This window comes from Lissotriton vulgaris, chromosome 2_1, assembly GCF_964263255.1.
Source record: "Lissotriton vulgaris chromosome 2_1, aLisVul1.2, whole genome shotgun sequence".
Taxonomy (NCBI): Eukaryota; Metazoa; Chordata; class Amphibia; order Caudata; family Salamandridae; genus Lissotriton; species Lissotriton vulgaris.
In genome coordinates, this window is record NC_141687.1 from 1,248,954,032 (window position 1) to 1,248,980,077 (window position 26,046).

General features: G+C 46.7%; 1 protein-coding gene across 1 annotated transcript in view; it reads right to left on the reverse strand.

The window, feature by feature from the left end:
* Positions 1 to 26,046, reverse strand: part of JHY (junctional cadherin complex regulator) — a 452,312-nt gene that overhangs the window by 184,644 nt on the left and 241,622 nt on the right. The window lies entirely within an intron of this gene.

A 26,046-nucleotide genomic window follows, 5' to 3' on the forward strand; every position in this document is an offset into this window, starting at 1 on the left:
AAAGATCACATTTCGGGTCACCTGAAAAACCTCCACTGGCTCCCCATCAATAAGAGGATAACATTCCGCCTTCTAACCCACGCACACAAAGCACTTTACGAACTTGGACCCGAATGCCTCAACACACGACTTTCCTTCTACACCCCCTCCCGCCAGCTACGCTCCACCCACCAAGCCCTAGCTGCTATACCTCGCATCAACAAAACCACCATGGGAGGAAGATCCTTCTCCTACCTGGCGGCTAAAACCTGGAACTCACTCACCATTCACCTTCGCCTCACTCAGAACCACCTAGCATTCAGAAAGCAACTTAAAACTTGGATATTCGACAAGTAATTCCCCACCCTTCTCCAAGAGCCTTGAGACCCTCTGAGTATGTAGCGCGCTATATAAATTGCTGAATTGAATTGAATTGAATTGAGGACAAATCAGGGTAAATGCTCTCATGTTTCTTAGGTATTAAAACATCCTGTTCATATCCATCTCGATTACGAAATGGATTTTTGTCATCTCCATAGTACTGTGAATTACGATCGGAAAGCCTGTGTCGATCCTCCCTTCTCCTCAACTCAGGGGACTGATCTCTTTCATCTCTATATCTGTTGTAGACACGATCATCTCTTCCCCTTTCTTTTTCCCCCTCTCTCCCCCTTACTTTTTCACGACGAGGGGACACATCTCGCTCATAGCGCCATTCATCAAGGCGGTCAGAATCCACACGACGTCTGTCGTCACCACTGTCATCAGAATGTTCACGATCACAATCATTCTTACGTACACGACGGGCACCCTCCTTTCGATCTAAACCACGCTTACGAAACATGTCCCATAAACGATTATTAGGTTCACCGTCAATGTCTTCCCATTTCACACCATCAGCCAACAGTGCAAGAAACATATCACGTCTAGAGAATTTATAATCACCAGCAGTACGACCCTCCGGTTGAGATTGTCTCTCAGGTTTAAACCAGTCACCCAACTCACCAAGCTGACGGACAGATTCAAGCACCATAGACAAAGGATTGCCAGTTTGATTAATTAACAAAGTCATCATAACCTGCTTATAAGCAACAGGGGAAGAACGGAAAATGCGACTCCGCACAGAAGATGTCAATAAGCCATCCAACAACCTGTCAGCAGTACTGAGAAAAATCGCAGTTTTCATCACCTCCTCTTTCAAACGCTGCGACGCATCGCGCAAAGTATACCACGGCTTGTCATTGACAGGCCAATTAGACTCAGTAGGGTATTTGTGATTACAGCCATTAGTCGCTAGCTGGAGTAGACTAATTTGGCCGACACCATTAAAGTTTCGAAAATGATCTTGTACAGTAGAATCAGAACTCAAAGAGCAAAAACGTAAACAATCACCTGCATCTAACATGATACCTGCAGCACCTAATTCATAAAGGCGCACCATGCACGTAAGCAAAGCCTCACCAGGCCGTTGTCGAAATCATTGCAAAATGTCACTAACTTCCTGTTGAGTAAAATCCTCAATACTATCCATATGAATACCATTAGGATTACCAGGAGCCTATTGTAATTTGCTTCAAAAAACCGGGTGAGCTGAAACCTCCGGACGAGCCTCCGAAGAAGCCCGATCCATAGATTTAGAGGAACAATCAGGATTAGGTACGTCACCAGAACGGGAAGAGCGACCACGGTCGCTAGAACCATCGTCTTTGTCACAAGAAGCAGATTTACAATCACGTCCAGAGCGAGAAGACTCGTGCTTGTCACTCTCCTCAGCCGAGGAGCCAGAATCATTTGAGTCCCAGATATTACCATCCCACTCATCGGGGTTCCAATCCAGTCCGGCTTTTGCCACGACCAGACGCACTTTCCGTTTACAAACACGACCACGACGGTTTCTATATTTGTATTTAGCAATTCGAACAGCAGCCCTTTCGGCTATAGTCTGATAAGTCTCAAGTTTGTCAGCAAGCAATTTATTTTGACATCGCAAAAGAGTATGCGCATTCTGCACTTCAACAAACTTTTCCTCCATATCCACAAATCGCTTCTGCAATTTTACAAATTTTTCATGAAGCATTCTGTATGCAGTCAGCACAATCCAACCTCTGCGTCCTAAAATAGGAAGCTCATCACCCTTCACTACTGGTGCCTTTTGCAAGCAACAAACCACATCAGCAGGCTCCGCCTGCTCCAAACAAGAAGTCCAATTCTCACTCAAACCAGTAGAATCGGCCCACTCACGGGCTAAGGCCTCGTAAGGCGTTGATTCCCAGCCGGGAATTTCAACAGGCAATTTGAAAGTAGATTTCGACTTACGCGAAAACATTTTGATACACAAAAAATATATACACAATTATCAACAAAGAAAACACGTACGAGCCGAGCACAAACCAACAAGATCAAAACGATACAGCGCACACAGGCTTTGTAAACAGTTCGTGACGCCAGATGTAACGACCGGATTCTCGAACCAGATGGGATCAGCTCCTGAGAGCACCTCCAACCCAGTTGGAACGTAATCACCTCCCTCTTTAGAACGTATTTACAATAGGTATATATATATGTATGTACATCTCGTACCTAAGGATGGGGAAAATAGCAATACACATGCATAGGTTTTCTACAATATCCCATTCATACCAGCTAGTCTCACGGCCACTTAGGCCCAGACTAATCTACCCTGGGGCAGTTCTGATTATGTACCATTACACACTGATCACCATCAGTGCTCACTCGACACGCAATCCGGCGTGCCTTACACACTGAGCTGCAGCCCCAGTGCTCTCTTTCTCCTAATCCGGTCCACAATCCGGCGGACCTAGACACTGGTATCCCTCCCAGTGCTCTCTTACTTACAACCCGATCCGCAATCCGGCGGATCTACACACCAGTGTCCCCCCTGGTGCTCTCATTAACGCCGCTTACCAACGACGATCACTCTCCTATGAATACCTTTGGAAGGAATCTCTCATTGGCTACTCGGGATGATACTACAATAACAGGAATTAGCACAACTTGCCAAATTGAATCATGTACCTTCTGCTCTCAGCATCAAATGGTCCCTCTCTCCCTCATTATTCAGTCACCTCTTACCTGACCGGGATTTACATCCGTTCATGCAAACGATGTCTGACTAGAAGACCAGGTTACCCTGATTGAACAAGAATACAAGGCACATGTCGGTTCACTAAGAACTGGGGTATTTTATTACAATGATTACAAACACAGCACTATACTATAACATATATCCTGCAAAGAAAAGTGAAAGGTTAGAATGTGCACATTATAGGGCAGAGATCACCTTGTGAGCACGAAGTCGGGGTTCAACAGTCATCTAGGTTCCCTTCTCGTCTGTGCCTTGGCTCGTCTCGGAATCACACCTCAGCAGTAACGAGTACACGTCTGCACCGCTATGCTCTGTCGTCTCTACTTTCCACCAAGTCACTGGAACCTTCCTCTTTATTAGCTGCTGTCTCTCTCTGTCTCCAATCGCTCTACGCTACTTCTCCTTCTCTTTCAATCTTTCTCAGAGAGTATCAGCTTCATGATCTTTCTCGGACTTCAAGATGGCGACTGTCTGCCTGGAAATAATTAGTGGCATTGATGCTAACGGCTAGCTGCCGCCTACAGACTGACTGACTCACTGCCTAACACTTTCGCTAATATGGAAGCTTGTCCTTTCATGGAAAGTTACGGCCAGTAACCTGCCGCCCACCAAATTCTTGTACCTCCCCGTACCAAGGACACGTTCCCAGCCGGCCGGCCTGATGTTGTGTCTTCGGAGTGGAGAAAAATACAGTCTTTCGATAAGGGCCAGCCTGAGCAGGTTCTCTCCAAGGGAACAACACTTCGAAATTAAAACATTACACTTGGCCTAGATGTATCTCAAGCTGCCGGGGCAGAAAGCAAGATGGAGTCTCTCCCGTTTGAGGCCTACAAGGCCCAAAATAAGCATAACTCCATAGAAGGTATACTAACACTCTTGCAAAAGGACGGATTATCACTAATACTAATGAATCTATCCCCTAGCTTAAGTTTATAAGCCCTGATCTAAGGAAAAGGGTACGAAAGTGCACTACTGTGCCTTATGAATGGGCCCTGTTTATAGTTCTAATCCCTGCACTAGAAGGGTAATAGGCTGGAGTCACCTTCAATCATTCTCCCTCAAAGGAGGGCCGAAAAAGTCGGTCAGAACAGTAGCTTATACAAGCACATGTGTTTTTTATTCCTTTCATCCACATTAAAACAAGCATTTACAATGCAATAGGTCTCGCATTAATTAAGTTTGAGCTATTGGCATTGCTAAATATTGCCACACCAATTGCAACAAAAGTCTATAAATTGTAGGCCAACAAAATGTGTATTTATTTTTGTAGTAATGGTGGCATGCTGCGCTTTAAATGAATATGTTTAAAAGTAAAGTGCGCCATACTGCTATTGTTACAATAGTTAATTGTGGATGAGTTAACAATTGATGTGTGCACTGATGGCTGGTGGTGTGTGTGTCTGTAGAAATTGTGCACTGATGGCTGGTAGTGTGTTTGCCTGGTGGAAGTGTGCACTGCCGGCTGGTGGTGTGTGTGCCTGGTGGAAGCGTGCACTGACGGCTGATGGTGTGTGTGCCTGGTGAAAGCGTGCACTGACGGCTGGTGGTGTGTGTCTGATGAATGCGTGCACTGACGGCTGGTGGTGTGTGTGTGTGCTTGGTGAAAGTGTGAACTGACGGCTGGTGGTGTGTGTGTGCCTGGTGAAAGCGCGCCCTGACGGCTGGTGGTGTGTGTGTGCCTGGTGAAAGCGTGCACTGACACCTGGTGGTGTGTGTGTGCCTGGTGAAAGCGTACACTGACGGCTGGTGGTGTGTGTGTGCCTGGTGAAAGCGTACACTGATGGCTGGTGGTGTGTGCGTGCCTGGTGAAAACACGCACTGACGTCTGGTGGTGTGTGCCTGGTGGGAGCGGGCACTAAAGGCTGGTGGTGTTTGTGCCCGGTGAAAGTGTGCACTGATGACTGATGGTGTCTGTGCTTGGTGAAAGTGTACACTGACGGTTGGTTTTGTGTGTGGTTGTATGTGTGGTTGTGTGTGTGTGGTTGTGTGTGTGTGTGGCTGTGTGTGTGCGGGGCGGGTTAGGGGGCAGAAAAGCGTAGTGTTGTCAGCTCTGAGGAGCATACAGTTTATGCTCATATTCTGAAGCATATGCTTCCAGACTCCCTGCTCCCCCTTGACGGTCAGTGCGAGTTATACCTTGCACTGCTGTTAAGCCTCAATAAATCCCAGGCATACTAACGCTTTGCATCTATCGCCACTGGGAAAAAGCAGTGTACCAGTACATTGATTAATTGGCCTGCTGATGGAGAGCCTCCTGTGAAATCTAAAGCATTTAATAAAATAACCCTCATGTTAGCTCTTAAAGTGACCCTCATATTATATCCTCAAATGACCTTCACGTGGACAGACCTCTGGACACCCTACCTTTGATTATGAAGGATGAACTGTCCCTGCTTATGGGGCGAGTTAAGTCTGGCTCCCAGGCCGATCCCTTCCCTCCTGAAGTATTCAAACTGGCTATGCCAGGAATCGAAGAAGAGGCCTTGGCTCTCCTGAACTCATCCTTAGCATTAGGCAAGGTTCCAACAGCCTTCAAGGAAGCACGCCTGATCCCTCTGTTAAAAAAACTGGGGCAGACGTGAAGTGCCTGAAGAATTTCAGGCCTATCTCCCAGATCCCTTTCCTTGCCAAAGTGCTAGAACAGCATGTTTTGTCCAATCTCTCTGACCATCTGGAAAGGAATGGTCTGTTGGAACCAAATCAATCGGGGTTCCGTGCGAATCACAGCACGGAACTGGTCATGCTGTCTATCGTGGATGAGCTCAGTAATAGGGCAGATAAGAAGATACCTGGTGCCCTGGTGTTTTTAGACCTCTCCGCTGCATTTGACACCGTGTGTCATAAACAACTCCTGTCGCGGTTGAGGGATTTCGACATTCAGGGCACAGCTCATGCCTGGTTTGCATCTTTCCTACAAGGGAGGACGCAAAGAGTACAGCTGGGAGAATTGCTCTCCACTGCAACAGCAATTTCTTGTGGAGTGCCACAGGGGTCTGCCCTGTCGCCCCTTCTATTTAATATATATCTCCAACCATTGATTTTACTCCTCAATCAAATGGATTGTCAGGTATATAACTACGCTGACGACACCCAAATCATTATCCAAATGGATAATGCTCCTGGGGCGTCAGCAAGACTGCAAAATTTCCTTAAGCATACAGCCAATTGGATGTCGTTGAACTCCTTAAAAATCAACCCTGACAAGACGGAGGTTTTACCTATCACCATCGCTGGTAATCCATGGCACGACGGGTTTTGGCCAAGGGAACTTGGGTCACCTCCAGAACCTGCAGTGGAGGTAAAAAGCCTAGGCATCCATGTGGATGATAAACTATCCACGCGGAAGCAAGTCACCACGGTGGTTGGAACTTGTGTCGGTCTTCTCCGACAACTTAGAAAAATTGCGCCATTACTGTCCTTCTCCACCTTGAGACGGGCGGTGTCCGCAATGATACTATCAAGGTTGGACTATGGCAATTCACTTTATTTGGGATTGCCGCAAAAACTCCTGGACAAACTTCAAGTGGTGATGAATGATGCCGCTAGGCTCATTTTTAAGAAACCAAGGAGCTCGCATGCGTCCCCACTTATGCGCGAGCTACACTGGCTGCCAGTAAGGCAGAGGGTGCTCTTTAAAGGGCTCTGCATCGCACATAAATCGCTCTATGGTAAGGCGCCAAGATATATTAAGACCCGCCTGACTCCATACAAACCGGGTAGGTTGTTAAGATCTGCTGAAGCAACTTTTCTTACCCAACCATGTTTCAGACTGGCTACAGTGGGTGGCCGCGCTATCTCCAATACTCTCCCAGCAGTCTGGAATAATCTATCGGCGGATCTGCGGAAGGAATCTAATTTGATGTCCTTCCGGAAGAAGCTGAAAACTGTTCTTTTCCAGAAGGCCTGGGTTGGGCTATAATTCCTGGTAGGGCTTTTTTAGGAATTTCTGCTGTGCTTACCTGACAAGCGCTTAGAGACCCCTGGGTTATAACGCGCTATATAAATCGAATAAAATAAATAAATAAATAAAGTGACCCTCCGGTGAGCCCGAGAGTTAGCCTCATGAGATCTAAGGGTGATTATACCCGAGACGCCAAAAGAAGCTGCTGTGACACGTCCAGGAGCCACCTAAATTACCCAACTGTATTCACAAAAACTACCAAAATGTGAGAAAATAGATGCAAAATAGGTCATGTGCGAGACCCCGACATGCCGCCCCTACGCTAGACGATTACAAAAGTATGCACATGTCTATTTCTGAGCTTTTAAACTGTCCTGACATAGAAATAGTGGTCTAACTAGAACATTATATCTAGGAACACTGGGAATATGTGGCAGTGATGGACCAAAGTATACCGCAAAATTATATGGCAAGAAAAGGCAAATTATCCGGCATAATGCAACACATTTTGTTATATTACTTAACTATTTTGTCTTTTTTACTCACAGTAACACCATCTGGGCAAAGATTTCACCTTATTAGCAGTACCTGTTCAACATCCAAATGCACCAATAAATGAATGAAAGATAACTAGTCAACTATTGTAAAAGGTCTTCCACTGCGCTTGAACTCATCGACAAGCTTTAGTGAGGCTTTAGTGATCTAGAAGCATGCAGCGCTAGGAGAAAGCAGCTGTGTGCAGAGTGAGGCGGTATGGGAGATAGGTGTACAGAAAAGGATAAGAGACGCCTTGTGCGCAGAGCCATCAGGAAGGAAGCAAGGACTCGTGGCATCACCTTACAGTACACTCTTCGTTTAATGCTGTCCACATCAGCAGAGCAGAGGCCTGTAGAGAGGTCCTGGCAGGCTCAGCTCAGCTCCCTGAATACTGGAGGGGGGAGGGGGGAGATGCCTGGCTCTGGCTCAGCCCAAGGTCCTGATGGCACCTCGAGCCCATGACGAGCTGAGCCTCCATGTGGCATTGCCTGCCCCTATCCCCTTACCCCAGGATGCGGTGTAATGGCCAGACCTGCTGACTTTAGAACTGGAAATCGGGTTCGAGTCACGGAGTCCCTCGACATCCTATAGTTCAAGACGAAAAGCTAATATTTCTGGGACAATAAAAAGGAATGTGACCTTGTGTAAGGTAACTGGAATGAATGACGCCCCTTAAGAGGAGACACGCCCATTCAATACCTGCCCTCTCTGAAGAGATCAGGCAGCGATGGTCAGCTATGTGCGAGTTGTGTAGGGGTGCACAGCACTGAAGGAAGTTACAATGAGCTGAGAGGGGGTGAAGGGTGAAATAACTTGCAATACGACCTACCATCGTCCTGCCCTAACAGCCCACAAAACGCCTTAATTTGCTAAAATGTGAGGGACAGTACAGCAGCGAAAAGTGGATTGAAAGCATAACGCCAGCAGCGTGGGTAATGTAATAAAGGGAGTGGCTTAAATAATGTGCAAATAAAAAACAATCATGCTTAGCTTAGTGTGCTGCCCCACTTGTATTTTGGCTGTTTCTGTCATTGCATCCAGATATACGATACAAAGAGCAGCAGCATACTGAGAATAAGTCGGGTCTATTGGCTTTGTCAATGGTTATTAGTTGCATAAGATAAATAAGCAGTAACAATGGCTTGGGCTATTGTATGCGGCAGGGTTGGGTATAAAAAAAAGAGGCAAAATTATGCGGTATAATGCAGCATACTGATAATAAGTCGGGTCTATTGGCTTTGTCAATGGTTGTTAGTTGCATAAGATAAATAAGCAGCAACGATGGCTTGGGCTATAGTATGTGGCAGGGTTGGGTATAAAAAAAAAAATAATAAAAAGAGGCCAACTTATGCGGTATAATGCAGCACATTTCAGTGCATGGGGGGGACTAAACAGGCGCAAGCTGCGGAAAGATAGTGAGAACACAAGTCACGAGGGGAACATTACCTGGCCTGTAGTCATATCACACGGCTGATGTACCCCCATCCAAATACCTGGCCTCTCTGAAGAGAGAAACAGTGATGGTCAGCTATGTGCGAGTGTGTGAAGGGGTGCACAGCGCTAAAGGAGGTTACAATGGGTTGAGAGGGGGTGAAGGGTGAAATAACTTGCAAAACCACCTACCATTGTCCTGCCCAAACAGCCCCACATGAAGCCTTAATTTGCTAAAATGTGAGGGACAGTAAAGCACCAAAAAGTGGATTGAAATGATAAGGAAGCAGCGTGGGTAATGTAATAAAGGGAGTGGCTTAAATAATGTGCAAAATAAAAAAAATCGTGCTTAGCTTAGTGTGCTGCCCCACTTGTATTTTGGCTGTGTCTGTCATTGCATCCAGATATATGATACAAAGAGTAGCAGCATACTGAGAATAAGTCGGGTCTATTGGCTTTGTCAATGGTTATTAGTTGCATAAGATAAATAGCAGTAACAATGGCTTGGGCTATTGTATGCGGCAACATTGGGTATAAAAAAAAGAGGCAAAATTATGCGGTATAATGCAGCACATTTGGGTGCATGGGAGGATTAAACAGGCGCAAGCTGCGGAAAGATAGTGGGAACACAAGTCACTTGGGGGACATTACCTGGCCTGTAGTCACATCATGCGGCTGATGTACGCCCATCCAATACCTGGCCTCTCTGAAGAGAGACACAGTGATGGTCAGCTATGTGCGAGTGTGTGAAGGGGTGCACAGCGTTGAAGGTTACAATGGGTTGAGGGGGGGTGAAGGGTGAAATACGTTGCAATACCACCTACCATCATCCTGCCCTAACAGCCCCACATAACGCCTTAATTTGCTAAAATGTGAGGGACAGTTCAGCAGCAAAAAGTGGATTGAAAGGATAACGCCAGCAGCGTGGGTAATGTAATAAAGGGAGTGGCTTAAATAACGTGCAAAAAAAAAATCGTGCTTAGCTTAGTGTGCTGCCCCACTTTTATTTTGGCTATTCAGTTTCACTTAAAATGTGTCTGAGATGCAAGCACGCTCCACAGAGCACTCGAGGGAGGGGGAGGAATAGCAGAGAGTGGGGTGGCGGAGGAGAGGGAGGGAATTCCACTTCTTTTAACACTACAGAGTCTGCCGACATGCCTATGTCCTCCCCGTGAACCCCTGCGCCTGTGAGCTCCGTGCCTGGCCGGAGTAGTTAATAAATCACCCCTCCATAGATAAGAAAGTTAGTTACTACAGCCGTATTGCAGGCCATGTTGTCTGGAGGGGCTGTCTACAAAAGCGGACAGGGTGGTACCTGAAAACCCTCCTTTTCAATGGGAAGCCAGCGTTTACCCTAAACCCTGATGCTACCCAATGAAATGGAGGGGCAGGGCTTACAGTACCCTTTTTCTTACAAAATCTCTCACAATGCGTGGCAGCTTCGCTGCTCCGCCCACGCGAGACCTAAAAATTAAGTAATCACATTCTCAAGGAAGATCTATTGGCTTTGTCAATTTTTTTTCTATTTTAGTCCTAGAATACCGATTGGCTAAAAGCCAGTTCTTACGTGTCAATGTAAACAGACTCACTAAACAAAAAATCTACATAACTAACAACAACAATAAACAAATAGTGGAAATCAGAAAGACAGCAGTAAATACGAAAAACCAAAAAGCTATGAAGGGACACATAACATTTTAGTAAAATTTGTTTTGAACTTAAAGTGTTTGTCGGACTTCGAAAATATCAATTTTTCTCATTTGTAGGACATATACCAGAGCAATCATTTACCAAGGAGAGAGTGAGAGTGCTGTGTGCAGTAGAAGACCACATTTCTGGTGTCACAAGCATAAAAGATCTACAGATCTGGTGTAAGAGTTCTTTTTTTATTGGCCTTCGTTTTTATGCATTTTAGATCATAAGGATTATTTCTGGCCTCATTCAGAGTGTAGCAAACAATTCAGTAGTAATGGCCCAATGAGGTAATAATGTTATGGTTGGATATTATTGCTGGACTTTAGTTCACATCAGGTAATTATAGGGTGCCATATACCATATACCATAGGTTATCCATGAACTGGGACTGCACCTTGAAGTGGGAAACGTCCTTCAGATCGTAGCCCCGGCAAAAGAACAAACGTGTCTTTAGTATGCATTCGTTTAGCACGCATTTCGTTATAACGACTTGCCGTGAGGGTGGGGGGCGCATTGGTGGAATGGGTTTGGATTTAAAATTCAACACCTTCCCTACTGTTGCGCATACTGGAGTTGGGATAGTAAATTAACCTATTCAAAAATCCAGCACCCCCCCTAAGGCAAGTCGTTCTATGACTTGCCTGCTGAATGAATGCATACTAACAACGCATTCGTTCTAATGACGGCGCTATGAAGGCACAGCGGGATTCCGGCTGGCGGAATACCGTCACACAGTCCCTTAAAGTAGCAGTGTTAACCTGGTGGCTGGGGGCCCCTGGGGGTGGGCGACTCCTACTAAGTAGGTCCGTGACTGTTTGAAAATGAAATATGAGCAGATTAGTAAAGTTCTACATGAAAAAGCCAAATGTAAAATGTAACTTTTTTAAATGCTCTGTAAATGTGAAGAAATACGAACTTGGAGGTTGAAAATTAGTTGCCATCCTTAGCATGTTTCATGGGAGCAGTGCAACTACAGCAAACAGAATGCACTATGGCTTTAATTGAAGCTCTGGTATGAATCAACAAAAACAGAGCATGCACTAGGGCAAAAAGATAACGTAATATGCTAGACTGTAGCACATTACTGTATCTTTTAGAAATAAACCAAATTACGAAAAGATCCAACCTTCCCATTAAAATAAAAGTTTAAAATAAAATATCGATTTTTGTATTTGTGAATTAAATACAATTGTGCATTGGTTTGATGAGAACGTATTTCTGTGTTTTTGTGTATTGCTTTTATGTTCCAAGTGTAGACATTACATGAGGTCAAACGATTAGGAACCCTGCCTTAGAGCATCAGGTCTCTTCACTACCTAAACAGAGGTTTGAAAATTCTTCTTAAATTAGTTACAGCATGTTTTGTTCCCCCACTGTTTCAGCAAGTGATTCCACCACCTAACACCCATGGCTTGCAGAAACAACTATGTCACTTGCATCATGGGTACTGTAGTTTATATACTGTTTCACATAACAGAGTCCATAAGATGACTAACTTGTACAAACTCAAGTGGACAAGTGCACTGAGGTATTTCATCACCTTTGTAATATTCTGTGATGTATTTCTCATGAGCGTTTTACTGTCTTCAAACAATGTGGAATAGAGTAAACTCTCTCCATTGGGTAAACACTGTATACAGTACCCACTATTCGGCTCATATCAACCTCATTTCTCAATGTAGAATTGGTGACTGTGAGACGTTTGACACGGATAAAGGCTGTCCATAGTGAGTTATTAGTTTTGGAAGAGCCATTGAGTATCTTGAGGGACTTCGCTTTCTCGAAACATTTGTATACAGATTGAATACTGTGGGCAATAAGGGTTTCCCATATATGTGTGGGTGTCAGTTAATGTGACCAAGGCTACCCGTGAAGTGTATGGTATAGGGTCAATGTTGCATATAGCCCGTGCTTGCTACACCCATGTGAGTTGTATCTGACCCTTCATATAATTCTGAACTTTTTTTGTATTTACTTTCAGGCCTCTAAAACCATACTAGTTTATAGACCATTGTGTGCAAAAGAAGTCTGTATGATGCCATCAGTGATGTCATCAATGATGTCATCTGAGATGAGATGTCATCAGTAATGTCATAGAACAAGTCATGTGTGAGGTCATAAGCAGTGCATGGCGGGGGCATCCGTTATAGTTAGCGCTGCCAAGTACAACTGGTGAATTTCTGTGTTTTTTTAGTTAAAAACGTTAATGTTGTCTCTGACATATACACCTAACTATAACATTACTTTAACCTTCTTTTTTCCAGTGAATGTAAACAAATTGTTTTATTACACTTAACAATAACTTTACTTTAACCTTTGTTTTTTTCCCACTGAATTCCTAGTTTTTTTAATGTAAAGTAATATTTTATTACTATATGCAAAGCCAACGCCCGCCACACAGGCCTGTCCCACACTACACATGGCTTTTGCCGTGTGCAGCATAAGATTGACCTTCGGACCCAGAAACCCTGTAATGGGCCAAATACAAGAACAAAGAGTTCCCCAACCCTTATTAGGTCCTGGGATCCCATTCCCTGGAGTGACACCAAAAATAAAGGGGAGGGAGCCATGTTGTCCCCTGTCCCTGAGCCTCATTAGGACCTAAGGGCCGCAACTCTCAGGGCCTTATGTATTTTAAAGGGGAGCGGGGCCATGTGCCCCTACCAGCCTTCCCTGGGGACCCCAAACATCAGGTTCATATTTATTTTTAAAAGGAGAGGGGGGGCCACGTGGCACCTGTACCTTAAAAAGTCCCTGGGGAAACCCATCCCCCAAGGCAGTCTTTTTTTAGTATTAAATCTTTTTTATTGAAAGATTGCAGCACACACAAAGCAATATCAGCCATTGCAGTCATTAGATCACCTCCATAGAACATAGACAAGAGGAGAAAATTAATCATGAAATTCAACAGTGCTAATGCAAGGTCGAGCTGCTTTCAAATAGGCTGTGCTCACATTATAGCTTAACAAAGAAAAAAGTAAAACCAACTATAACCCCCCCTATCCTACCCTTCCCCACCCCCCACCCGTGTTCCAAGTCCACCGTCCATAATGTCTGTACCCTTGCAACCCTTAGTCTGTCCTCGGATGGTTGGGATCAGGGAGGCGCAGCAGCCGGAGGTATCGAGGACATGTGACCTCACGGAATTGAGAGGCCAATAGAGACAAGAAGGGCTGCCACAGCTCTGCATATTTGGACCCCTCCCCTGCCAAAGTCAGCGAGAGCTTCTCCATTCCAAGCACATGCCATAAGCGATGAAGATAACCATTAAATGTAGGGATATGTGCGGTTCGCCAGTGTGTAAGTATATTCTGCATTGCAGAACCCAACGCGATAGTGATCAGGCGGCCTCTGCAGGAGCGTATTGGATATGTCATGGGATTCGGGAGACTCAAGAGGACATATGAGGGGAGGGGTGGAATCTCTGTCTCAAGATGCGTGTCTATCTCATCTAATATTTGCTTCCAGTAAGCCTGAAGATGAACACAATCCCAGAGCAAATGGACCGGTGTACCCACCTGAGCGCAACCCCGCCAGCATGTCGCCTCTTTGGTGTGATCCATCGCGTGTAGGCGCTCAGGGGTGTAGTACCAGTAGGTTGTGATCTTAGTGAGAGTGTCTGTAAGCCACATGTGATACGCTGAATGCCTCTCTCTATAGTATACTCCCTCCCATTCTTTATGGCTAAGTGTCCTACCTAGCTCTTTCTCCCAGCGCACCTTACCAGCACTGGAGGTGTGATTATACCTAACCAGCAGCATTTTATGTAAATCTGAGATTCGTTTTTTGTCTGTCGTACGTGTAATCAGCCTATGTTCATAGGGCAGGAGGTGTCTATCGGCCACCGGACGCACTTGTTCACTGAGTGCCCAATGTCGCACTTGGAGGTAACGTAGCCTTTCTGACTCTGGCATCTCATATACTTGCCGAAACTGGGTAAAAGGGATCACTCCCTCCGTTGAATACATGTGGAAGAGGCATCGGCAACCAGCTGGTCGCCACCCCGCATAGGCCACCGAATTTGTACCTGGCGTGAAGTCAGGGGTCTCCAACAAAGGGGTAAGAGGGGACGGAAAAGTGGTAAGTTCATGTTTGACATTGGTTTGATCCCAATCCTCCATGGGAACCCTTGTATTGTAAGATGCATAAAGATTAGGGGGCGGATGCTGCTTTCAGAGAAATGGAATTTCCTGTAAGGGTCGACCGGCCACCGCTTGATCTTGAAACAACCAATGCTTCTCGGACTCCCATCTACTCCACTCTACCAGGAGACGTAATTGAGCTGCTTGGAAGTGAAGCAGGAGGTCCGGGACTCCCAGTCCTCCTCCCGCCGGCGGGAGCGTCGCCAGCCTCCGATTTAGACGCGGATTTCACCCATTCCATATGAACTGGGCCAATTCTGATTGAGTTTGCTGTATCCAACCCGTCAGTGGTAGGAGACGGATAGTGCGGAACAAATATAAAATCTGAGGGAGAACGGTCATTTTGACCGCTGCTATCTTGCCCAACCATGACAGGGGGTAGTGTTTCCACCTCCCCAGTTCCCGCCTAATTTTCTGTTGCAGCAGGGCATAGTTGATGGTAACTGTGTCGATAAGCGAAGGGGCCAACTGAATACCCAGATACGGGACAGTCCCTGTTGCCCATTGAATGGGGAATGAGCCCTGTAGGTGTTCTCTAGTGGACTTCTCTAGAGACAGGTCAAGAGCCACCGACTTGCTCATATTAAATTTGAAGCCGGAACTTTGTGCAAAGAGTTTAAATCCGCAAGGCAGGCAGGCAATGATTCTCGCGGGTTAGCCAGTGAGATCAGCGTAGAGGCTGATTGTATGGACATAGCCTCCAAAATGTGATCTCCGCCACCTGTAGATTAAGCCGCAGCCTCTGTGCCAAGGGCTCCATGTAAAGAGCGAAGAGGAGGGGCGACAACGGGCACCCCTGCCTAGTGCCTCTCTTAATGGGGAACCGGGGGACGTGTGCCCGTTAACTCGAACTACCGGCGTCGGGAACTTGTAACAGTTCAGTACATATGTGCGGAACTTTGCACCCAAACCCACTTTCTCCAGGACTTTCTCTAGATAGGGCCAATGTATCTTATCGAACGCTTTTTCAGCGTCGATAGCCAACATAAAAAATTCTCCTCGCGTTCAAGTCGCTTTTTCGATAAAGTGCAGGGCCCGTTTAGTGTTATCTGAAGTATGCCGCTCCGGGATGAATCCTGCTTGGTCCGGGTCGACCAAGCCTCCCATATGGGGAGCAAGCCGGGCCGCCAATATCCCTGTGTATAACTTGAGATCCACATTAAGGAGCGAGATGGGGCGGTATGCACCACATTGTGACTTATCTTTTCCCGGCTTAGGGATGACGGCTATGGAGGCCTGTAGGAGGTCTCCTGGAATCACCCCTGGCTCTGAAAAAGTGTTAAAGAGGCGCGTGAGGAGGGGGGTGACCTGTGCACAGAAAGTCTTATAAAAGACCGCCGGAAAACCATCCAGGCCAGGCGTTTTGGCCGCCTTAAGATGCGAGATGGCAGAGATAACTTCCCCCGGACGAATGTCACGCTCTAGATGCTCGGCCTGCTCCTTCGTAAGGGTAGGTAGCGGGACGGAGTCGAGGAAAGCCTCCCCAACCGAGTCCTTCAAGGAGGAGCTGGTGTAGAGGGCGGTTTAAAAATCACTAAAAGCTCTTGCGATACCAGGGTTGTCCGTGACGCACCTGCCATCAGACCGAAGAATTTCCCGAACTTTTTATTGCTGTCATGCTTCACGCAATTTGTGATTCAGAAAAGGGGGTTCAGAAAAGGGGGCTAGCAACCATCCACACCTATCCCCACCCGTATAATAGGCATGCCGAAGTCTCAGCGCCGTAAATTCCAACCTGTCCTGATCAATAGCTGCCAATTGTTGCCGCACAGCTTTAAGTTGCCTCCATATGCGCAGGCCCCTGTACGTTGGTGCATTTGCTCCAACTCCCTCGTACGTTGAATGAGTTCTTCCCGCTTGCGACTGTGTTTGACGTTATCCGCCGCAGAAATCGCTATAAACTCCCCACCGCCTTCCGCGCTGCCCACTGTGTAGCAAGTGTGGAGTCTGTGTTGCTGTTATGAGAGAGGTAATCCATGATGACGCGCTGTATCCTTGTGACTACCTCTTTGCGGTGTAGTAAAGGCTCCCTAAGACGCCATGTCCGCTGCGTGTGCTGAATTGGTGGGAAGGCAAGCACAACTGTCACCGGGGCATGATCAGAGAGGGAGGCAACCCTGATTTCCACCTCAGTTGCTAACGCCTGTAGCGAAGCCGATGCCAGCAGATAATCTAGACGGGCGTATGTTTTGTGAGCATTAGAGTAATATGAGTATGCACGTCCCTTGGGGTGAAAACTCTGCCATAAATCTTTAAAACCTAGGTCATGAAGATGGGCTAGTCCCTCCACAGAAAGAGCGCCAGTCTGCGAGGAGTGCTGACATGATCTATCTAGGGTATTGTCAAACATCAAGTTTAAGTTCCTTCCCAACAGAATATGGTGATCTGGAGTGATGGTAGCGTCTGTGAGGGCACAGTGAAAGAACTTTTCTTGGCCTTCATTAGGGGCATATATGGAGCCAACAGTGAACGTGTATTCCCCCAGAGCAAACATGTACATCAACAGCCTGCCTTTTACCACAGCCTCCTTCTGTATGATCCTCCCCTTAAACCTCTGGGGCACCAGAATAGCTACTCCTGCTGTTTTAGTAGTGCCTAAGAGAGGTAATCCATGATGACGCGATGTATCCTTGTGACTACCTCTTTGCGGTGTAGTAAAGTCTCCCTAAGTCTCCCTAAGACGCCATGTCCGCTGCGCGCGCTGAATTGGTGGGAAGGCAAGCACAACTGTCACCGGGGCATGATCAGAGAGGGAGGCAACCCTGATTTCCACCTCAGTTGCTAACGCCTGTAGCGAAGCCGACGCCAGCAGATAATCTAGACGGGCGTATGTTTTGTGAGCATTAGAGTAATATGAGTATGGCCCATCGACTCACTCTATTAGGTACGTGGATCTATACCCAGCAGGCGGCATGCTTCCGACAAAGATCAGAGCTGATAAAGCTTATTGTCCAGTTTGAACACCAGGCGGAACAGGTGACCACAGCTGTGGGAAATGTTGCGTTGCTGTAGGTGTGATGTGACGGGTTTGAATGTTCTGAGCTTCTGTAGGGTGAGGGCGGACAAGTCCTGGAACAGACCGGGGGACTGGTCTCGGAAGGACAGGGGATGTAACTGCTGGGCTTTCTGAAGGATTTCTTCTTTGGTGCGGTAATCCTGCACACATGCTAGAATGTCCGGTGGTGGCGTCCACGCGGGGCGTAAGGGTCCCACACTATGTACCCTGTCCAGTCGGAGGTCCAACTCCAAAGGGCGCCCCAAAATGTGATTAAAAAGTTCCCTCGGGAATCCGAACAAATCTCTAGTGTCCTCGGTCAGTGTAACTCCCCGGATCCGAACATTATGTCGACGAGAACTATTCTCCAGATCCTCAAGGTGTGTTTGGAGGTCAACTTGTTGGCCATGGATCCACAAAATCCCCTGTTGTAATGCCTCAATTTCAGTGTCTCTCCCATCGCTCTTGTTTCCCAATTCAGCCACTCGCTCCCCTATGCCGTGCACGTCTTTGCGAACCTTGTTGAGCTCCTCCGTGAATTCCTTTTTCAACGTGTGGATATTGTCCCTCAAAGTAGTAAACAGTGATTCTAAAAAGGCCTTGGTGATAGGTTCCGAACCTTCTGCCCTATCTGAAGCGGTTTGGGCAGAGTTTGAAGCCATGTCCGTGTGTTGTTGGCTCACCTGGGCCTTGGCAAACAAATCCTTCAAGGTTTTGTCTTTGTGCACCCCAGAGGTGGACATAGCGTGCTCCGTGCGCCGCAGGAGTCACCTGCTTGGTGCACCCCATGCCCGGCAACACTCTAGAAGTTCAGGAGGCCTGTTGACTGCTCACCCTTCTCAAAGGCCTGACCTTGCAGAGGAAATCCACATTATGGGCCGCAAAGCGGACTATGCCCGATAAGCTCACGGTGCCAGGTTATGTGCCCCCCGATGCTCTCCAACCTACTCTAGTGAGGGCCGTGTCCACAGCTGGGTGCTCCATGTCCCTCCTGCCGGTCTGTCCTTGCGAATGTCTCTGATAGGCTCACAAGGCCACACCACGAGGCAGCCTGCCATGCACCTCAGGCTCGCCAGCTGGCAGTGTTCCACCAAAGTCACCAGACGGCCCACCAAATCCCCTCATTCACCAGGCCACTCCAGGGATTGATGATCTGCCGAGGCGATCTCTTTTGCAGCCTCTGTTAACCCCCAAAATATGACCTCCAGGCGTCACATGCCAGGAAATGTTCGCAGGACCCGCTCGGCAATATGAGGTTCCTCGGGGCCAAAATCCCTGTCGCCGGGCTCACCAGTCGCGTCTCTCACCGCGGGCCTCCTCCCGACTCCCAGGGCCCCCCTCCGGCTCCAGGTCAGTCTAGGCCCAAGCGCGTTGAGTATACCGCTCTCTAACTGCACTCAGCGGGGCTCCCGGTCACCACTCCCAATGTCTAGTCGCCTTGACCAGCATCCCTGAGCCTCTCCGCGGGTCCTCTCAGTGCACCCCTTGGGCTGTGGTAGTACTCACCACCGCCGGATCACCGCTGGAGTTAGCGGGGGGCCACTTGGTGCCGCAGGTGCCCCGGGCTCCGACCCAGCTCTTCCTGTTGCTGCGAGGCTCTGACGTCTCCGCACTCAGGGATCGCAGATGCCCCCCGCCGGTATGTCGCGGCGGACCTGCCCCGAATCTCCTACCACACTGACACAGGAGGGCCCAGACACCACTACCGGGCCCTCGACCGTGTGCACGGTGCTGCGGGCTGCGTTGAAGCTTCCCAAGATGGCAGCTCGGCCCTCCTTTACCGCGGCCACCAGCTCTCCCCTTGCACGGCCCTGGAATGTTGCCGACCGCTACTACATCAGAAGTGCTGCTGGACCTCCGAGAGCTCTATCCGCTCCGGGCTTTTGTCTCGGGGCCTTTTGTCTCGGGCCGTCAGCTTGCCGCTTGGCGGCATCTTCTCTCGCCAGGGAACACCAGGCCTCGCTGCACAGCTCCGGGGGGAGGGGCACGCACTCGGCCACTTGCTCGGCCTCGCCCGCACCTTGCTCGCTGGAACCGCTACTTGTCCGCTCAGACCAGGCAATCTACTCCTCCGACCAGGACTGCACTCATGCTAGGGTCAGCGGACCCGTAAATGGCTGAAACAGGTGCTAATAGCTGGCCGTCAGCAGGATTGGTAGAGCAACACGTCTGCTCACGCCGCCATCTTGGCCATGCCCCCGGCAGTATTTTTTTAAAGGAGAGGGGTTCTGATTGCCCCCGCCCTGGGGAGCCCATCTGTAGGGCCATATAAAGGGGAGAGGAGCTGTATGGACCCCCTCACTCAGCCTCTTTAGGCCCTGGGGACTCCATCCCCAGGGACACTTTTTTATTTTGAAGGTGAGGGGGCCATATGGACCCACTCCTGAGTCTATTATGGCCCTGCAGATGCCATCACCAAGGGCCACACATATATATATAAAAGTATGCTGTTTAAATTTCATCATGTTCTGTGTTTCTGGACCCACGAGGGTTAAACAAGGACTCCAACTCCCGTGATTCATTTCATTCAGGCCCAGCTGGGCAGGATATAAATTAAAGGGAATATGTTAGTTGGAGTGATTACAGAAAGAACTTGGTTTGGCATGCTGCCTCTGAGGAAAGGGTTGTTTACTCTGAAACGCGTCAGGCAAGGCATGTGACTATTAATTTATTTGTGCTTCACGAAGGCTGTTCCTGTGCTTCTGAAAGGCTTGTTGGGAGTGCACTCTAAAAAGGCAACTTGTGAAACGGTTATATATATATATATATATATATATATATATATATATATATATATATATATATATATATATATATATATATATATATATATATTGAAAGGGGAGGGGGCAGCAAGCCCTCCCTCCCCAAGCCTTTTAGGGCCCTGGGTGAGTGCATGAGTGTCTGAATGAGTGTCTCAGTGGGTCTGTGAGTGGGTGTTGCCCGCACCTGCCCCTTTATCCAAAAAGAGTCCACAGCTTTGTACAAAATATCTACCCAAGTGGAGGACTTTCTACTGGTTAATTACTAAGTACCCAGTACTTTTTCTACACTACAGCTGCGTAATGGAGAAAATTTCACTGGTGACCTGGACATGGTGTATGTTTTGGCAATGCGATTGTTCCTTGTGCGACTTTATCCAGAAATTTGTTATAACATGAATCTTCCTCTAGAGAAGACGAGAAAGTACAAAGAGGTAAACCTCCACCAAACAAGGGTCATTCTTCTTAATTATATGAAGTAAGTGCTTCTTGCTTTGCCCTCATATTCTTCGGCATCAAGAATGCACCTCCAATATTGGTGGAGAACATGCTGGGGCTGGGGCTTTTGGTCTGCTGTCCATCATCCTGGCAAAAGGCGGGAAGACCTTTGCATACTTGTATTAATTTTAAAGGGAAAATCATGTACTCTGCTCTCACCAGGAGAGTATACAAAAAAAGAACCCAGGAAATGAAAGTTTGGCCAAACCAACCCCGGAATTACACCTCACTGGGCTAGTCTGGTCGCCAACTCTATCTGTGTCGGCCCAACTCTATGCTTGTCAGCCCAATTTTGTGCTCCGAGACAGTGACCCTGCAGCTCTGTATCCTCCTATGCCAAGTATTCCCTAAGATAGAGTCTGTGCTGAAAGTCTTAATTTTAGATTGGTCCTAACTATATCCTTAATGCATGATGGTTTCCATCAGTTCACCACACTAGAATTGCCAACTGGCTTATATATTGACGAACAGTTGCCAATAGACATTATTTATACAACATCCTTACTGCCTATTTAGAAAACACACTGGGAGAGCCTGCAGCCCTTTCCCTAATTTTCCACTGATTTCGACAGAGTACAGCTAGCTAAAGGAGCATACAAGTTCAAAAAGACATAACTCTGATTCATCCATTTGGTGGTTTCCTAAAGAAGGCTTTTTGCCGAAACACACGTAGAAAACCGCAGATTCATAGAACTTTGTTCTTAGGCCACACATATGTATAGATGCTTGCTGTATCAGTTGATTAAAATAATTGTTGTTTACATTTGTGACACAGATATTTATTATAATAATACTAAAGTGATTTTGTAACATTTATGTAAAAAGTGATAAGAAATGGATGTATGAAAGGGTATGTATGAGTTTCTGAATGTCTGATGATTGTCATGTAAGTTATTTATGTATTATACAATACTCCTTTGCATAATCAGTTCTAATGATATAGTGATATTTCTATTTATCAAAATAAAAGGATTTTTCCCATTTGTGTATCAATAAGACAGTTTGATTGTGTGTCCTTCACTGTGCCCTCCACCTAATTCTAACTTTGGTTGCCCAAGATGTTTTCTGAACTTATTATCCCTGGCTTGGGAGACATACCTTGTAGCAGGAGACCCCTTCTTTTATTTAAAAAATTGACCCCATGCCCATAGCCATATATATTTTAAAGGGGAATGGGCTTCCTGTCCCCCTCCCTAAGCCTCTTAAGGCCCTTGGAAATCCACCCCCAAAGCCTTTTTCTTTTCATGTGAGGGGAGGCATTGAGACCCCCCCTAGCCAGTTTAGGCCCCAGAGAGCCGCCCCCGCGGGCAGAAACACACAAAAAGGAGGAGAGGCCCTGTCCGCTAGGGCCTTTTTTTGTTTATCAGAGGAGAGGAAGGCCAAGCAGCCCCCTCTCCCCTGCCCTTCAAAGGCCCTGGGGACTCGCATCCCTCAGGGCCACTACTTAAGTTTAAGGTGAGGGGGGCAGCCGATGCCCCTCCTGAGCCTTAAAAAGGTCCTGAGAACACCATCCCCCAGGGCTGTGCTTTTTAAAAGGATGAGGCGCACTATCTACCTCCCTGAGCATTTTCCGGCCCCAGGAACTCCATCCCCCGTGGTCCACATTGTTAAAAGTGGGTGACCTGTACCCACCAAGGCCGTCCAATATACACTCGTTGGGGGCTGCAGGGGAAACCCCAGGGCCCCTGCAGCCCAAGCCAGCTCTCTGCATGCAACAGGAACCGGGATTGCTCCCACCCATAGGGATAAGCTGCAGTGTGGGCAGGGTAATAGATCAAAAGTCTGTTCCCGGCTGGTGGGAGCATTTTCAAAGCTCCCGCCGACTGGAGGTAGACTTTGTGTTTGCTCCCAAGTGGTAGGAGATTCAAAAATGCTCCCACGAGGTGGAACCAAACACAGGTTTCCCTGCACGTGCGGACAAGGAAATCACTGTGCTCCGGGTGTGGGCTCCCTAGGACACAGCTAGTGAGCTGGCCCAGGGAGAGGGAGTCCCCGGGGCCATAGAAGGCTCAGAGAGGGGGGGTCAACCTACCTTTTAAAAAGTTTTTTGGCCCGGGGGGGGCTCCTGGAACCTGTGATGGCTTGAGGAGGAGGGCCTTGCGCTCGCTCCCCTTATTGAATACTGCCCCAGGAGTGGGCTTTCAGGGGCCTATAATTGAACAATGCGACCCCGGCTGCCATTTGTTTGCCAATTCCACAGGAGTTGTGTGTGATTGTATCAGATTCTTTTTAATGTTGGCCTCAGGAGGAGCCCTTCTGGGTTCCCTCCATGGTATCTAGGGAGGCAGGGTATCCTTACCCTGATATCGTATATTTTATTTTCATTTACTACTGTAGGACAGTGGACTAAGTATCTGAGTCTTGTAAAGGCTGCCAGCAACATTTTTCTGATGTTGCTGGCAGCCTATCAGAGCGCTCACTACCGTGGGAGTCTACTTCCACAGGAGCAAATTAGCCCAAGGGAATAAAGCTTTCTGAGCCAATCAGAACGCTCCATTTTCAAATTACCGCTCCCCAAGAGTCTCTCAAGCCTCTCACGGACACAACCATCCAGATATCCATATTTTTTAACCTTAATTTCTCAGAAACTAATGAACAGATTTAGACCAGATCACAAAAATCACAATCTGTGAACTAAGATCTAGCCTCCGGCCAAATTTGGTATAATTCTGTTCAGCACTCTATGCTGCAGCCCTTCTTAAAAAAGCCTATAGAAAATGCATGTGGATTTTGTGTTTTGGGATCCCCCTTTTTTCTCGGCACCCGTTTGACGGATCAATCCGTAACTTTCCATGGACAAACTAGTCAAAAAGTAATACCTTTTTCTAAAGGTTTGTGGAGATTAGTCAAACTGACCAAAGTTATTAGCAACACAAAAAACGCATTTTTCTTAAGAAACAGGTGATCCCTAACTATAACTACCAGTGGCAATTGCCTTTGAGAGATACATATTGGAACTCAGTAGCTGCTCTCATTTGGTGTGAGACTCTACCTACAAGAAAGCTGTGGACGTGTATGTTTGTGTTTTAGTGATCTGTGGTTGTTTCCTGGTGTGTTGTTTCAATGTTGGGTTTTTTCTTCCTTGTTAACCCCTTCAGCACTGCGCACATTTTCGCCCTTTGCGGGCAATTTAACTAGTGGGCGGGATTCGGACAGCCCTCAACCGTCCTCCGCACAAGACCACTGTTACGCATGATGGCCGGGGGCCATCATGCGCACCGAAGGGATTAAAAGGGATGGTGTGTTACTATGTGTTTATGCGTAACTCAAAGTGTCACTCAGAAAGTATATGGGCATAACAACAAGGTTTTCTCTTACTTGCCTGTGAGACTCTGCTTTAAACAAATACCTCAGAGGTAATTCCACATTTTGTGATAAAGAGTACTTATTTTATCTCCTCATACTCCCTTATCCACTAACATGTACTATCGTTGAAAAGAGGATACCTTCCACTACCAAATGTTGGCCATGTACACACACAGCCAGTCGGAGTGTAATTAGAACTCAAAATGTAATAGATGTCAATCATTTCAATTTTAATCACTATCTACTTGGGATTCCCTAGCAAATAAAGATTCTTACCAGTTTATCTTTGTGTTTAGAAGATTAAATCATGCAGTATTGCATTTTTGGACTGTAACTTACTGTACACGTTATTCCAAGCACCATTGCGATTTATTGTGGGCTGCTGAATGTGTGTGTTATCAGAATTCAAACGGATCTATCCTTGAAAATTCCCTCTGCCCAAATGTATTACAGCAAAAGAGCTGCCTCTCCTCTTCTAGAGATGCAGATTTCAGAGCAGCATGTGGTATCCAGTAGCAACCTGCGACCTTTTTTGGCTGTAGTGCACTTTGATGCTTTTTAAGGCATCATTTCTTTATAAAGACATGAACCCACCTTTTAAAATGCTCATATGCCCACTTGAGCTAAACTCTTAATGCCAATCGAAACTGAGGTCGCCGTATGCTGCAACTCCATAGACCCTTCATCTAAAGGGGGATTCATTGTCTAGTGGCACAGAGCCCTGATTCTTTCAAGCTACTCGGTGGAGGCCCACGTCCAATATCTTTTTTTACACTCCGGAAATGTGGCAATCCTATGCAAAAAGCAAACTGTTTTTATAGTTGCAGCTTTACTACAATATTCACTATATGTCCGGGGGGGGGGGGGGAGAAAAGACTAACGGAGACTAACAGAGACATCAGAAAAAGGCATGAGGTTCAAATGACAAACCTTGCGCAAAAAAAAAAACTTTGGATTAAGCAAGCCACATTTAACAAAACTGACAAGGATCTCAATCCCAAATGTAATGTGAAATGCATTCAAAAGTGAAACATTATTCATAACACTCTTTCCGTGTGCATGTTTATTAAGTTTGCTGTTGAGCATGGTGACTGGATTCTTTCAATACAATACTATTATGCACCCAAACACTATTAGAAAGGAAATAACGAGAATACCTTAAAAATATATATATTTGCGTATGTAAACTGAAACTCATGTGGGCGCTACTTTAGAGTCAGCAATAATCAAAAATCCTCCAATAAGTAGAGGTAGAGCTGTTTTCAGAAAGGAATCTGCCAGTGGAATTTCGGTCACAATGAGGCTTATCTGGTAGAGGAAATTCTGCATGCTGATTTTCTTTGAGATTATGTTAGTAGCAGCAATGTTTCAATTAGGTAATCTTTGCATATCAATACAGGCAATAGCAATCAGTGAAGATAGTCTCTAAGCAATACACCACGCAGTCAATAAATGTAAAGAATGTTCAAGTACAATATGACAAGCCAGGCCCAATGAAGCTGCAGAGATAAATGCATCTTCAAGAAACATATACGACTGAGCAGTAACATCAAAAAAGGCAAGAAAGAGCTCAGTGTAGAGAGTAACCGCATAGCGCAGAGGTATAAACTGTATTGCCAAAAAGATTGTACGTCAAATGTGGCGTCAGATTTAGGATAGCGCAAAGTTTATGGAAACAATATCCCTTAGAATGT